Source organism: Sebastes umbrosus, chromosome 16, assembly GCF_015220745.1.
Source record: "Sebastes umbrosus isolate fSebUmb1 chromosome 16, fSebUmb1.pri, whole genome shotgun sequence".
Lineage (NCBI taxonomy): Eukaryota > Metazoa > Chordata > Actinopteri > Perciformes > Sebastidae > Sebastes > Sebastes umbrosus.
Genome location: NC_051284.1, coordinates 19,462,247 through 19,477,599, shown reverse-complemented (window position 1 = coordinate 19,477,599; position 15,353 = coordinate 19,462,247).

The following is a 15,353-nucleotide window of genomic DNA, read 5'->3' as shown; positions in this document are numbered from 1 at the left end:
CAATCCTGTGGAAAATAGTAAAAACTATAAATTTGAAGCCAGGGCTCTAGACTGAATGCATGATATAATAGATTGTGTGATTTTATGCTGTAATGTCCTTAGGCTAAACAAATGTGGTTTTATTATAGGAGCTGAGGTTGAACTTCCAAAATTACAAAAAAAACAAAAGACTCACACCCTTGCCAAAATTTATGCCATCATCATAAACACAGCCAAAATGATCGAGACAATTAAAAAGCCAAAATGTCTCTATGCGTACGAGTTAATGATTTGACTTGATCTATGCAGGTTGCACCGACTGTGGAGCTGAAGGTCACTGCTGATAGAAATCCTATGAAGCCAAAGCAAGATGTGACTCGGTTACAGCCCCGCTCACTCCAGCAAGGAGGTGATTAAGTTCCTGCACTTCGTTCTGTTTTTTTTAAAACAAGATATGAAGCAAGAATACCAATGTACCTGTGGAAATAATGATATGCAAATGATTGCCACCTGTAAAATGAAAAGAACCATCTAGCAGTAGGGAATATTTGTATTCATGTTTGAGTGTTCTCTCCATCTGTGCTATGTTTATAAAAGCATCCCAGTTCTTCCTGCTTTATAAAACCACTGTTTATACCCACACAGCACAACACAACACTGTCGACTCGGATGTTTATTCATTCGTGGGCCATCTGGAGAAACTGAGAGACATACAGTTTGATCCACTGGTGGTTAATGGTGAGTAATGACGGCATCATTTTAAATCCATTACAAGGGATATTAGTGGAAACCTGACTGATACACGGAAGTATCTCTAACTTCAGATGGCTTATTTACTCTTCAAAACACCATCATTGTCACTTTACTGTGTTTAATATGGATTAAACACCTGTGTTAGTTTTCTACATGACATACCAGTGAAATGACAATGTATACTACTTACACAGCATAAATAACTGATTATTATTAGTGGAATGAGCTTTTGCAGCAGTCTGAACAACGCTATGGTTTGTTTGTGTAATGTTTCCTACTCTAATCCCAGTATCGCTTTAATTGTGATTAGAGATTACTGGCGACCCAGAAATGTATCCAGCAATATCTCTGTCAAATTTACTGCTAATGAAAAGATAAATGCACCGATGGAAAAATGAAGATCTTGCCGTTCTATAGGTGTAGGGGGTGATGTTTGACCCTGAAGTGACTATGCTCCTTTTATTTGTTTTTTGTGTTTTTCTCAGGTTAAAAGCTTTTAAAAAGCACCCTTAAAAACAAAGAGGTAAAAAAAATGTTTGATCTTCTGACATCTGATCTTATCAGCTTGAACACGCCTTGGAAATCATCAAGAGTCATAAAATCAGTGCAACATTTAGGAATATTAAGCGCCTATTTTGCAGTTGAAAAATGTCTGCTGCGGGCCTCACGGGACAAATTTGTAGTTATCCAATATCTTTATCTTTTCATAACATATAGACCTACATCTGTGCCAAATGTGTTGCTTTTACTGCAAAATGCACATTGTTATGCTCAACTGCCCTGCTATTGTAATTTCCCAAAATGCTAGTTTTTAGAAAACAAAAAGCAGATTAATGTACATTTGATGCACTGATGAGTATTTACAGCACCAGGATATTGTTGAATAAAATAAATTCCAGTGCCCATGTTGACGGTAATGAGGGAACATGTCACCCAGTGCAACAGTGTAGTTTTTGGACAACGAGTTTAAAAGTCTCATTATGCAGCAGAACGGCCTCTTACAGGGTTGTGTGTGTGTTTTATTATTTAACCAGACAAGTCCTTAAGAACTATTTCTTATTTAAAATAGCTGCCTGGCAAAAGGCAAAGCCTCTTGAGGGAAGGGGGTAAAGACATCTCATATGGTAATAAGACAACAGCAGACATCCAAACATTGCCAACACATGCACTACTTACATGTAATCACAACAAGCATTACATAAATGACAGTTCAGCACACAGACATCAGGCAGGTAGCTAACAGCATATACAACAATAGAACAAGAGTAGCATACACAAACAGGCAAAGCAAAACAGCAGCAGTAAGAGGACAAGAATATGCACGAGACAACAGTAACCAGCAGACAGATAAAGGTTAGGGAATATTAATTATTGTGTTATGGGATTATTACTGCTGATGCATAAGCAGTATTTTTATGTTGTAGCTAATGGAGGTGAGGCTACCAGCAATCACTTTATATATAATTAAATCTATAACAATGCATATTTTATAAACTGATCACATGTTTGTGTATAAAAAACTGAAACTGTAAAGTAACTAGCTGTCAGATAAATATAGTGGAGTAACGGGAACAATATTTCCATCTGAAATCTAGTGAAGTAAATGTACATATATAAAATAAAAAAAAGAATAATTGACATCCTGAAGTTCAAGTACCTCAAAATTGAACTCAAGTACAGTACTTGAGTACATTTATGTAGTTACATTCCACCATTGTCCACGTGTGTCTGTGCTTTAGAGGAAACTCTTGAATCATTCTCAGAGAATATTATTTTGTTCATAGAAAACAATGCAAGAACTTTGTAAAAGCCCGTCAGTCTTTATTAGGATGTGAAAGTCAGAAGGTTACACATTTTATTTTCCTTTGTTTGAATCATAAACTTGTATAAAAATTGATTATGTAACACTGCAAATCAAATAACTTATACTCTCTAGGACATTGTGAGAAGTTATTGGGAACATTACTCGTTTTATGAGAAAATTCCTTTCGAGCTTGTATCATATCTTCCATTGAAAACTCAAAGGACACTTAATGACTTGAGCTCAAAACAGATCAATAACAATCTGAACTACATGTGTTGTGTGGGCTGTAAAGAACTACTTCTCATTTATTGAGGAAGATAAAAACGCAGCGAGGAGAAGTTCAGTTTCACATCAGCTGCTGCTGCTGCTTTACTATCATTGATCCATTTTGTCTCTTTAGTGCAGATAATGATTATAGAACTTAGTCCCTTAGAGGTGGTTATAGTAATTAAATAGTTAATTAGCGATAAACACACTGTAACATTCCCTTTCCCCCTGGTGTGTATTTCACGCTTTGTTGTGGTGCCAGAAAAAAAACAGATGCCCTTCGGCCTCGTTTACAAAATGGATTTTGTCGTCATGCTTAAAATCCACCAAACTGTCATTTAAAACTGTGAGATTAAAGGATAAAACGTCTCAAATCTATCCGTGGAGTTCATAATTGAGTCAATCTTTGAACACTAGAGAGTCTTAGCGTTGGACACCCGTTTTGAATTTTAATACTGAAATATATCTGTATTTAAATTGCTCAGCATTACATTACTTTCTCTTCATTATTAAACATGTTATACTAGTATAGGGTAAGTCGTGTGTAGTATTTCATACAAATATACAGCATATCCTTCAATTGACAGCTTGTTGCTGTTGGCTGATGTTGTATGAAGAAGAAATTCTCTAATAAATAATTCTTTTGTTTTGCATAATTTGTCTGCCAGACGTTTTATGAGGCCCTGCTGCACTTGATAGCTTGTGCAGACAAATGAAAACATCCTTAATCTCAACCCTCCCATATGCATTCAGCCTGAACGTCGCTGCCGTGCAAAAAAAAAGAAACAATCTGTCTTCTTTAGATTCTCATCACGGCGTTATCATTTCCATCTCTGCCGTACTTATTTCTCTCATGTGAATGTGCTGGGCGTGATTTCCTCCTTGATATTCATGAATCCTGTTCAGACATATAAATTAACTATTACCAGCTGTACAAGACAGCACTAAACACGGGTGACAGCTCATTTTTCTACATTTTCCACATTTCCCTCTCCATCTTCTGCAGATTTCATTACTCAGTAGTACATCTCTGTGTTTACTTTCCTCTGCACTTTATTACCAGAAAGATCTGTTTTTGTAGCAGCTAATTTATGCTCCTACAGTATGTTTTATACATATTAACACTTGTATACACACACACACACACACACACACACACATACGCCTTCACACCAGAAGAATATGAGTCAAATTTTGCACGTTTAAGCCTGTACTGTGTCACTTCCACAATATCTCTGCACTGCAGATGAATCACACAAACACCTTCAGGTGAATAGCTTGTAATATCACCTCTGAACCCCCCATGTCTTAGAATGACCATTGTATTGAATGGGTAAATCATCTCAGAGCACCAGTCGGACAGCGGGTCAGACGACATATAAAAGACATACTGGCACTATGGTAGTAACACTAATACGCAAACTAAAGCTGGGGACACACCAACCCAACATCAGAGAACTTGCGATGACGAAGGCCATCGGTTGAGTCGCCTCACGTCGCCTTTGTCTCGGCCAAAAAGTTGCACTCGAACACACCACAAAGACGATAGCCGACGGCCGACTACCATGTACGTTCTGCGCCTGCGTGAGAAGAAATGTCTCTCCACACCAGCAGGTCGAGGTAGTCTGTATTCGTCATTCAAAAAGGGAAACAGGAAGACCGTGGACTGCTGATATACAAGCCGTTGTTATGATACGTACATGAAATAGAGCCGCGTCTGCCGACCTTTTTCACACCACTCTCAGTCACGACTTAGATTCATTCCATATGGCAACGTCGTTGTGAAAATATCCGTGTATGAGAATGATCAGATGAGATGAAAATGAAAAATGAGAAGAGTCTTCTATGTTTTTCCTCTTGACTTTACTCGTTGCTTGCTTTCCTCACTTCTGTTTCTCTTCTCGGGCACTGATTTGTTTAAGCTGAACAGCCAATCAGAGTGATTCCTCTCACTGACGGGCGCCGCCGTCGATTCAATATGCTGAATCGGTCAAAAAAACTCAGACACGGGCAGACTAGAGCCGACGGTGCGGGACACACCGAAAAAAACTAGGCCACCAATGGCCCCAAACTGTCCGACAGCTGACCGTCGGCTGATTCCATGAGGACTTTAGTATAGCTAAGGAGCTTGCCCAGCCATGTAATAAAAACTATACAGTGATCAATTAAAAAAAGGAGAATTATAGACAAAAACTAGACAATAAAATAAACAATAGACATGAAATAAAATTTAAAATACAAAAAAAAAAATACAACCAATACCTCAGAAAACAAGCAAATATCACATTCATTAGTTTCAAAGCCGTGGGCACAAATATAAATTGATCTGTGGAGCACCTGGGCATCCATAACCACTCACTCAATACACTTTTTAGACTACAAAAAACACCAAACAGGTGGTAACATTCACTGAACTGAAGTATGGTTTGAACTTTGCTCCTGGTTCTTCCTTTCAAACTCTTTTCTCATGAATTGGGAGTTAAATTTATTATAGAACCAGCCTTTTTTATGTATAGAAACTTGTTAATCTTGTTTATCATTGGCAGTAATGCTGTTACCCCAACATACAGCAGCATAAAAACAAGGTCCTGGTCTGGATTGATAACATTTAAAAGCATCTCACTGACCTCCAGAACAACATGAACTGTGACTTTTTGCAAACAGCAGTAACATTTTCTAACCAATTCAATTTCACACCCAGATATATTCTGCAGCTATATCAAACTGAGGCATGAGTTTGTCGTCAAACAATAGTTTTGCACCCATCTGTCTGTGTCTGTGTCAACCAGCGGTGGTACGCAGGTGAATGATACTTCACTATGAAATACAGCAGCTGAGAAACATTGATCTAATACTTTTTCTTTTACTGTGTGTGACCACTGGAGAGCGCTATTGCATGCATAAACAATGGACCTGTGTAATTGCACCTACAAATGAATGGAGTACTCTGCACATGTGCATAGAGTATATGTGAGTGTGTATACATTCATGCAGTGAGCATGTGCAGTGTTTGCAATAGTTGGGTGTGATTCAATTATGTTAATCTGACCTATCCAAAAGCTTTCAGTGCATATAGCGGGGCAATTTGTTTCAATTGCTGCTATTTACTGTCATTTTCTGCCTTAAATGAAAAAGATGCACCACCACGGGGCTCCCCTTGACATGGAAATGAAAAATATTGCTTGTCATGGCTGTCAGACTCCATATCCTCGGTCAGACAGTGCTGCTGACATTTCCTATAAGTGTCTGTTTTATTGCCTTGGCATTTAGAGGGAGAGGTATACCGAGATCTCTCCGGCGCATAGTTGGACAGAAGATAGATCCAGATCACAATCACTGTTTCCATGACAACATCAATGTTGACACTGGGGGGGAAACTGGAGGATCTGCAATTTGTTTGAGTGCTCATTAATAAGAAGATAAAAAAAACAGCATGTGGGTACTGAATGGAAGTGGCTAAAATTGCATTAAAGTTGAATGAGTGAGTGTTGCTACGCTCACAGCTGGATGTTTTTGTTCAGCAGCTATTGGGGGAAATCGTCTCTGATGTTGTGTTGAGCCGGACTTGCGAGTATTAATGCACACAGAGTTGCAGTCAGTGTGTTTGCAAGGGGAATGCTTACAGTGGATCCGAATGCAGATTACTGTAGGCCCATGTACACATAAAAACCATAGCAAATAGCCTCTTGATTTCAGCTGAAAAATAAACTTGTTTGAGCAAACAATTCATGGGATAGAAAAACACTTTCTGACCAAACATATGTACATAACACCGTGTCATTATATAACAACAGAATTCAGTGTTAATCACCCTGAAGGCAGTTTGTGTTATATGTCGATGTGTGTGATTTTATGGGCTAAAATTCACAGCAGAACCCAAATACTAAGCAGCGTTTCCCTATTTGTGAATCTAAAGTGTTAGCAAGATGTCAAAGCGTATCTCTGAAGAGTTCATCAGGCAGACGCTTGAAGGGATGAAATGAGGCATCTGATCTTTTTGTTTCAGTTGTGGAGGCTTTGGGGAATCGGAGCGTTCTCGGAGGATACGATGAGTCGGCAGAGATCTTATTAGCAAAACTAGTGTGTATTATTCAAAGAGCTGGGGGATGCTTGCGTTGCTGCATCTGATTTAGATTATTATTATCCTGTTGAATTTGATTTTTTCGTTTTAGCAACGAGAGATTCTCCCCGGCGATGGGTGTTAAATGTCAGGACACAATGGAAGAACAGCAATCCTACCTTTTTGGCTCAAAACTAATCAAAATGAAGCTAAAGCTGTGTCTCAATTCGGATATTTCCGTTAGTACACTTCCATGTAGTACACTGTGCCCACTATGTATTTACTCGTGTAGTGTGTGAATGTCGACAGGGTAGTGTTGTCTCAAAACGCACTCAGCCATTATGCACTTACCGGAAGCTCGGTAGATCAGCCACAGACATCACGCCGTATCGGCAGTAATTCAATTCCGATGGATAAATTAACCCAATAATAAAAACACTTGTATTACTTAAATTTGTATAGTTCGGTGTTCGCCGTTTCAATCGTAACTGCTGCAGCTTCCTCGCCCAATCACAAGTTTGAAATAGTTTTGTGGCCCCTCCCTTTCCGCCACATAGCAAAGATGGCAACTGTTTAGGGTGAGAAGCGCTCCGCACTCAACATTTTGACCGTTTTGAGTGCAACATCTAGGTACTTAGAGTGCACTGCATTTTTCCATACTTCTTACTATTTACACTCGAAATAGCAAGTGTAAGTACACAAATTGAGAAACAGCACATGCTTACTTGCTAACTTGAGACAAATTTCCTGCTAGATATAGAGTGGTGAAGCGTAACCAATGAATGTGATTATACGATGCCAAAAGCCCAAAAACTAGTCTGTATTTCACAACAGTAAGACAAAAAACAAGTATAGAAACAACATTAAGAGTCTACGGTCATGCTAACGGCTGTGAGGCTGTAGCTAAATGCTAACTTCAGTATGATAACATGCTGATTTTGAGCAAATGATGTTTGCTGAGTTCATCACCTTAGTTTAGCATAACATTTGCTGATTAGTTGAGGCTGTCATTGTTTTTTTTCTCTTTCTTTTTCTTTTCTGTTAACTTCCCTTGAAGTGACGTAGAGAGATTTATCTTGGAGCGCCAAAATGGAAAACATTTTATATCATAATTTTGTTCACACATGTGGTTAGCAATGTCGCTTTACAGTAGGAGGGTCGTTGGTTCAAAACCCGGCTCGGTGCCCTACTGTTTGGAGTTTGCATGTTCTCCCCGTGTTAGCGTGGGTTTTCTCCGGGTTCTACGTTTTCTCCGGCTTCCTCCCACAGTCCAAAGACATGCGGGTTAGCTTAATTGTTGACTCTAAATTGCCCGTAGGTGTGAATGTGAGCGTGAATGGTTGTCTGTCTCTATGTGTCAGCCCTGTGATAGTCTGGCGACCTGTCCAGTGTGTACCCCGCCTTCGCCCAATGCCAGCTGGGATCGGCTCCAGCCCACCCCCCCGTGACCCTGAATAGAATAAACAGTTACAGATGATGGATGGATAGATTTTATTCACACATACGAGTTGCTAAATATTGCTCGGAAATAGGACCTGAATATATTGAAGTTGATTGACAGGCAGCTCGAGACTTGATTAGATCCACGTTTACATCTATCAAACTGAGGGAGACTCATTACAAGACTCTTCACAGGCTGCATATATAACCCCTGTTACCTTGCGCAAAATAAATTGTTCCCTTTCTCCTCTATGCATTAAAAGGCATCTTAATAGGGGGAAGTATTTCCATTGCTTCTGGGAGTGTATTTCCAGAATCTGGGCATGTATTTCCAAGGTAATTAGTGGGATATCTAAAATACAAATTAAAAAAAGACCCTGGTGTTTTCCTCTTGGGCCTTCCCTAAAGGGAATTGCATCTCCCTGCATCACACTACAAACTTCTTGAGAAGCTCCTTTTAATTGCTAGAAAATGTATCCTGCCCAATTGGATCAAAGACTTCCTGCCAAGTGTTACCCGCTGGTACAGAGAGATTTAATATTTAATATTATTTATTGTATGTAAAAAAAAAACAACAATGCCAATTAGGATCACCTGGTCTATAACTCAACCTTTTCTTCTTAACTTTGTGTTCATAATCATGAGGCAAAATAACAACCAATAATAACAACCTACTGCAAAAGTCATATTTTCTGTGAAGGGGTGAAGATTAGTAGAGACAAGATAGATCACAGAGGAGCTGCTCTGCATATTGGTGATGAATGACTACCTCTCGGCTTATAAGCAAATTGTAATTAAAGCTGCTACCAGTATAATTTTACATTTGATTACATGGAGACAAGTAGAGCCCCTCAGAGGTAGTGTTTTAACAACTTCACGGTCACAGTAATAGATTTGAACTTGTATCTATTTAGCAACTTAATTTTATACCATTCAGTTGTCCAATAGGAAAATTGTATATTATATATTCAAGCAACTTAACACCCTAGAAGGGTTAAGGGTGAAAGAGTCTCTGAGGCAGGATGTGGAAAGATGAGATCTCGAGCACAAGCTCATAGTAATAGCTTTAAATGAGGTGCAGCAACTAACGTTTCAACATAAAATAGGAATTACGAACAGAACAGACGGATCCACTCAATCTGTGGCTTTTCTGACTCTTGACATCCCAATGTGACCACATGTAGGCTTGCTAATGGGACATCAATAGCATCCTAAGCAGTGCTCCAGTCTTGCGTAACCACAGCCGCTAATTGCATTGTTGGTTCAAAGGTGAAACCTTGACTCTATTAATAGACTCTTAATGGGAAGATCAGCATTAAAATCTAACCAATTAAATCCATGCTAAAGGTTGAAATAAGGAACAATGGTGACATTTTCATTCTTCAACACCAGTGAAGGTAATACAGAATTTAATTTAGTTACTTGCATTTAGTTGATAGAATAATTGAAACGGAAATTTGTTCAGCTATAAACTTATACAGTATATACTGTATTCAGACTAGGGCTGCCAAAGTTAATGGGATAATAACATGTTAACGCAAATTCGTCTTAATGCCACTACTAGTCTTTAACGCATTAACGTAGTCGATATTTCGGAGGTTGTTACGGGCTCAGTTTTAAAGTAGTTTAAAGCTAGTGAAGATACTGGTATCATATGAAACCACGAAACTTAAGGAATCCATTGGTACCAACCATGTCATACTACCATGTCCCGAAGGAGGTTAAATAACGCTCCAGGATTACGCTAAATTTGGCGAGGAAAAACTGGCATGGCCATTTTCAAAGGGGTCCCTTGACCTCTGACCTCAAGATGTGTGAATGAAAATGGGTTCTATGGGTACCCACGAGTCTCCCCTTTACAGACATGCCAGCTTTATGATAATCACATGCAGTTTGGGGCAAGTCATAGTCAAGTCAGCACATTGACACACTGACAGCTGTTGTTGCCTGTTGGGCTTGATTTGCCATGTTATGATTTGAGCATATTTGTTATGCTAAATGCAGTACCTGTGAGGGTTTCTGGACAATATTTGTCATTGTTTTGTGTTGTTAATTGATTTCCAATAATACATATATACATACGTTTTCATAAAGCAAGCATATTCGCCTTGTTGTTTGCCGTTTTCATCTGGCTGCACTGCCATACGTTTCAGAAGACATACAAAACATAAAGCATGTCTTCATCAGAGACTGATGACATGCTCTATGTCGAAATGTTAGCTGCTGCACCTCATCTTTACAGTTTCCACCCCTCCAAGGTTTACTTTGGTCTTCCCAGAGCTCTGTCTCTCCATCATCACTCCTCCTTCAAATGCTCCTTTTTATATTTTATTAAAGAGGGTACAGCTGTCGGAGAGGTGTTTTTTTTCAATGGTTCCGCAATCTGCCATGTAGAGTAGCTTCACACTGTTCACTCACAGTGAGGCAGTTTTGGTTGAGTACCCTCCTTTGTGTAGCAATCAGTCCTGCACAGTTTGTGGGAAATTGTATCCATGAAATGAAGACATGGAAAGCAGAACAAAGAATAAACCAATGTTCATACTGATGTTTTTCGTTTTGTACAGCCATGATGCTAAGCTATAAAAGATGCAAAGTAAAATTAAAATTAAATTCTGTATTACCTTCATTGGTGTTAAGGTATGAAAATCAGATGAGTGAAAATGTAACCATTGTTCCTTATTTCAACCTTTTTCATGTATTTAATTGGTTAGATTTTAATGCTGATCTTTCCATTAAGAGTCTATTAATAGAAACTAGGTTTCACCTTTGTGGCAACAATGCAATTAGCTGCTGTGGTTACGCAAGACTGGAACACTGCTTAGGATGCTATTGATGTTCCACTTCCGAAACCTAAATGTGGTCACATTGTGGACGTCAAGAGCCAGAAAAGCCACAGATTGAGTGGTTCTGTCTGTTCTGTTCCCATAATGGCTTTGGATTTCTTCTGTCCTTGTCGTTCGTCTCTTCTCAGTATATCCTGTACCTAAATTGTCATGTTAGTTTGTAAATCCTCTACAAGATGTTTTTGGTTTAGCTTTTAGACTCAGCACAAAATATATCAAATTATGTTGTTACACCATTTTCACAAGATGAATATACATTTTAGAAATTAACTGTTTGGTTCTTATAAGAGTCTCTCAAACTAGTTGTGCAAGACTTCAGGGAGTTATACTATATGTTCATGAATCAATCTGTATCATCCTTTCAGCTGGGGAGCTGATGTTTCTCATAGGATTTGTATTTTTAAAGGCCAGGTGTCTGGACAAGGTAACATCTGCTGAGCGGCTCCTTTTCATTTGAGGCAACAGATGCTGCCTCCGCACCAAACCACCTCCATAGAGATGTTCTGTCTTGAGATGAAATAGATTGTAGGAGTGACAGATTAATGATATCAGGTGTGTCTTGAGGGACAAATTAAAGTTAATGAACGTACTCTTGTAAAGTTCATCTCTGCAGCGCAGTGTAATGAACTAAACAACAAACCACTAAAAATACCATGTGTGACCGATCAATCTGTGGCCACTTTGCTTGCCTGCTGCCCACAAAGCAGATTTCACGTGGTAACTGTGGTCAATATCTCTGACCTGAATATCCAGCTGCTTTCCAACACCATCCTAGTCGATACACAAATTCATTACCGATGATGCCCATAGATGCAGCTGTTGATCTATAATGTCATTTTAAAAAGGAAAAAAATAGAATTGACAGTGTCAGCTTATGAATGGGAATGAAAGTAGGTTGGTTTACGTCCAAATGACTATCAGACTCCAACCTCTGCTGGATCTCATTGTGTGCTGAGCTGGAGCAGTGAAAGTGTGTCACACTGCAACAGCTTGGGTGCCCTGTTGGTGGCCAGGACAACTAGGACACACAATTGAAATTGGGCAAAGCCAGAGGACAGAAAACCATTGGAAATCTGTTGTACTGAGCCTGACATGGTTCACTTGTGTGTGTCCATTTCAGACGATGGTCTCAGGCTCGAGTCTGTACAGAGAGGATCACCAAAGACTGTGCGAAGTAGGGGAAAGAAAGCGATTGATATGGCTACTCTGCGGCGCCAACCAAAAGCCAGAGCAGCAGCAACTCGGCATGATCGTGGCTCCTGTTCTTCCACTGCGTCTTGCCCTGTCTTCTCTGGACCATACAGTGACCATGAAGAAGACCCTCCGCTACGCCGTCGATCCTCTCCTTTACTACTAAAGGGTTCTCTTTCCAGTCTACACAGCTCTACCAGTCCAAGCCTCAAAGGTTCCCTTTCTAGCCTCCAGGGGGCTGTTCCGTGCCTCCAAGGATCATTGCCACGTCTCCGAGGATCTCTGTCCAGCTTCAGGGGCTCTTTATCCAGCCTCAGGGGATCAATCTCTCGGTTGAGGAGGAGGTCGCTAGGAAGCCTGGACAACTCGAGCCCCAGCCCCAGCGAGAGGAGTACCAGCCCCAGCCTACAGAGCAGCAATGGCAGCTCCAGTGATGATGATGGCAGTTGGGACACTAATAGCTGGAGCTCAGGGGCCACTTGCCTGCTACGGACTCCTGTTAAGCAGGATAGCACTGAGGCATCAGATGAAAAGTCTTACACCACTGACCATGCGACTGGTATTGCGATGGCAGAGCCTGAAATCATTTACCAAAATCTTCTCTTCTCACGTCCTGCTGCTGAAACTGAAAGTGAAGGAGATTGTGCTCCTGAGAGGAATTCCACAGCGCTAAGGAAAGACGTAGGAACCCAAAGTGTGTCCTTGCCTAGTCTGATCAAAAATGTTGCTACAGTCTCATTCCATCAGCGGGACGAGAAGATCAAGGACAGGCACAAGTTCTCGCAGTTTCTGAATGAGGTGACCTGCAGGGTGATGAGATTTAACGGCGGTCCTCCTCAACATCAGTCCATCCTTCGACATCGCTACTTGTCTCCTCCACCACCGCCGCCATCAACACCATGTCACCTATCACAAACAACCACACTACATTCAACACCAACAAACCCGCAACCACCGTCTACATCAGCAACAAACTTGTGGTACAGCCCAACCAGCACAAACCTCCAGACCATCAAGGAGTATGATTCAAAAGACATCACCAGCTCCATCCACCAGTGGAGCAAGACATTACCCAGCTGTAAGATCTTAGAGCCCGGGGATGTGTTGAAGAAAGTGAAAGGGGAAAGTGACTCATACCCAGAGCACGACCTGGAGCTATGTTCAAAGATCCAGGCCCAGCCCTCCACTGGGAGACTTTATCTTGAGACAGACATCGACAGTGTGAGGCGACTTGATGAACTGGTAGCTAATGGCACCCAGGGGAAAGAGAGGAACGAGAAAGTGCCGGAGAAGGTTACGGAGAGAGGGAAGGAAAGGGAAAGCAGGATTCAATGGGAGATAAATGGGAACTCGGGGATTGAGAGAGGGAAGGAGAGGGAGAAGAAAAAAGAGAGCCCCTGGGAGATGGACAGGGGAATAGAGAAAGGGAAAGAAAAGGATAAAGGGAGAGAGAAGCCTTGCTGGGAGAAGGACAGAAGGATGGAAAGAGGGAAGGAGAAAGAGAAGAAAATGGTATTTACCAGTTATGAGCCCCCTCCTCCTCTTCCTCCTCCTCCTCCTCCTCCTCCTCCTCAATCAACTTCCAGTGGACGGAGTATCCCCTGCCCTGTCTTCAGCTGGCCAGAGGGCTTTCCCAGAATGTCCTACAGATCTACCTCACTGCCCAGACCTGTTAATATCACTGTGAGTACCACTACATCTAAAGAGTTGGTTCACCTATTTCACAAAATACATACTTTCTATTTTATCTTCTGAGATCTCAGTTGACACCTCGAATACAAATGGAGTTGAATGGAAATTCATTTGAGGTGCTCGTAGCAGTGTGTCCTGGTTGCACTGTATCATCCACAAAACACACAACTATCATAATGGGAAAAGGGAAAAACCCTGTATTACATTCAGTGGCAACATGTTTCTTTCCTCCTACAATATCTGCATATTGGTGACCAGAACATTTGGTTAAGGCTGTGGAAAGATCATGGTTACAGTTCTGTGAAAGGGCACAAACTCTGGTTTCCTGCATGAAAATTGCGCTACATTCCTAATACTTTATGTATTGCTACATAAAAGGTATACTACTCCCTACATTGGCAACGGACACAGGCATTGGATATAAATCATGAGGTGCAGAATCGTCCAATATGAATGTCATTTTTAGGGAAACTGGGTTGCAGAACACCCTGTCAACAATTTCTGTATCTTAAAATAGTTCCTGTGAATATTTGGTAGTGTTGGACTAACTTAGCTGTTTTTGCTTCCTAATGCCTTTCTCTCAACACCTCTGTTGGCAATGGAAGGGTGTAAACTACCATCTGCTACCACCTCTTATTGATGTACATTAAGCTGCCAGCTGCTGCTTAAAGCCTGATAAAGGGAGTTTGTGGCCAAGAACATAAAGTCTGAAACATGCTTCTTCAACCCTGTGAACCAGCACCAGGGTTGCGAAAACCAAGAATTTATCGTAATTTAGTGGGAAGTTTAACTACCGTACTGTAAAACACGGATGCTTTCCAAGCCGCAAATAGTCACCTATGCTGACAAGCTTTTACTGTACTACTATAAATTTGAAAGTGATTACTAGAATTAACTTAGTATGAATATAGTTCAGTTCTAATCAAGGTTAGAAGTTGGTCTAAATCAACATTTGGTCATTTAACTAGATTTTTACACTTTAAACCACAATAATAACATACATATATACAATAATAACTTTATTTTTAGGATAATTGCTGTGATCATGTATTTATATGATCTGATCTCAAGATATGTCAATGAAAATGGGTTCTATGGGTACCCACGAGTCTCCCCTTTACAGACATGCCCACTTTATGATAATCAAGTCGGTCAGACCATATTGCGAATAATTGCGATTAAATATTTGAATATTTGAATATACTGTATAAATTTGCATTTAACAATTGCATGTGGCTGTATGTTTTATTTATATATATATATATATGGCATTTAACAATTACAAAGGGATGTATGTTTTATATATAAAACATACATCCACATG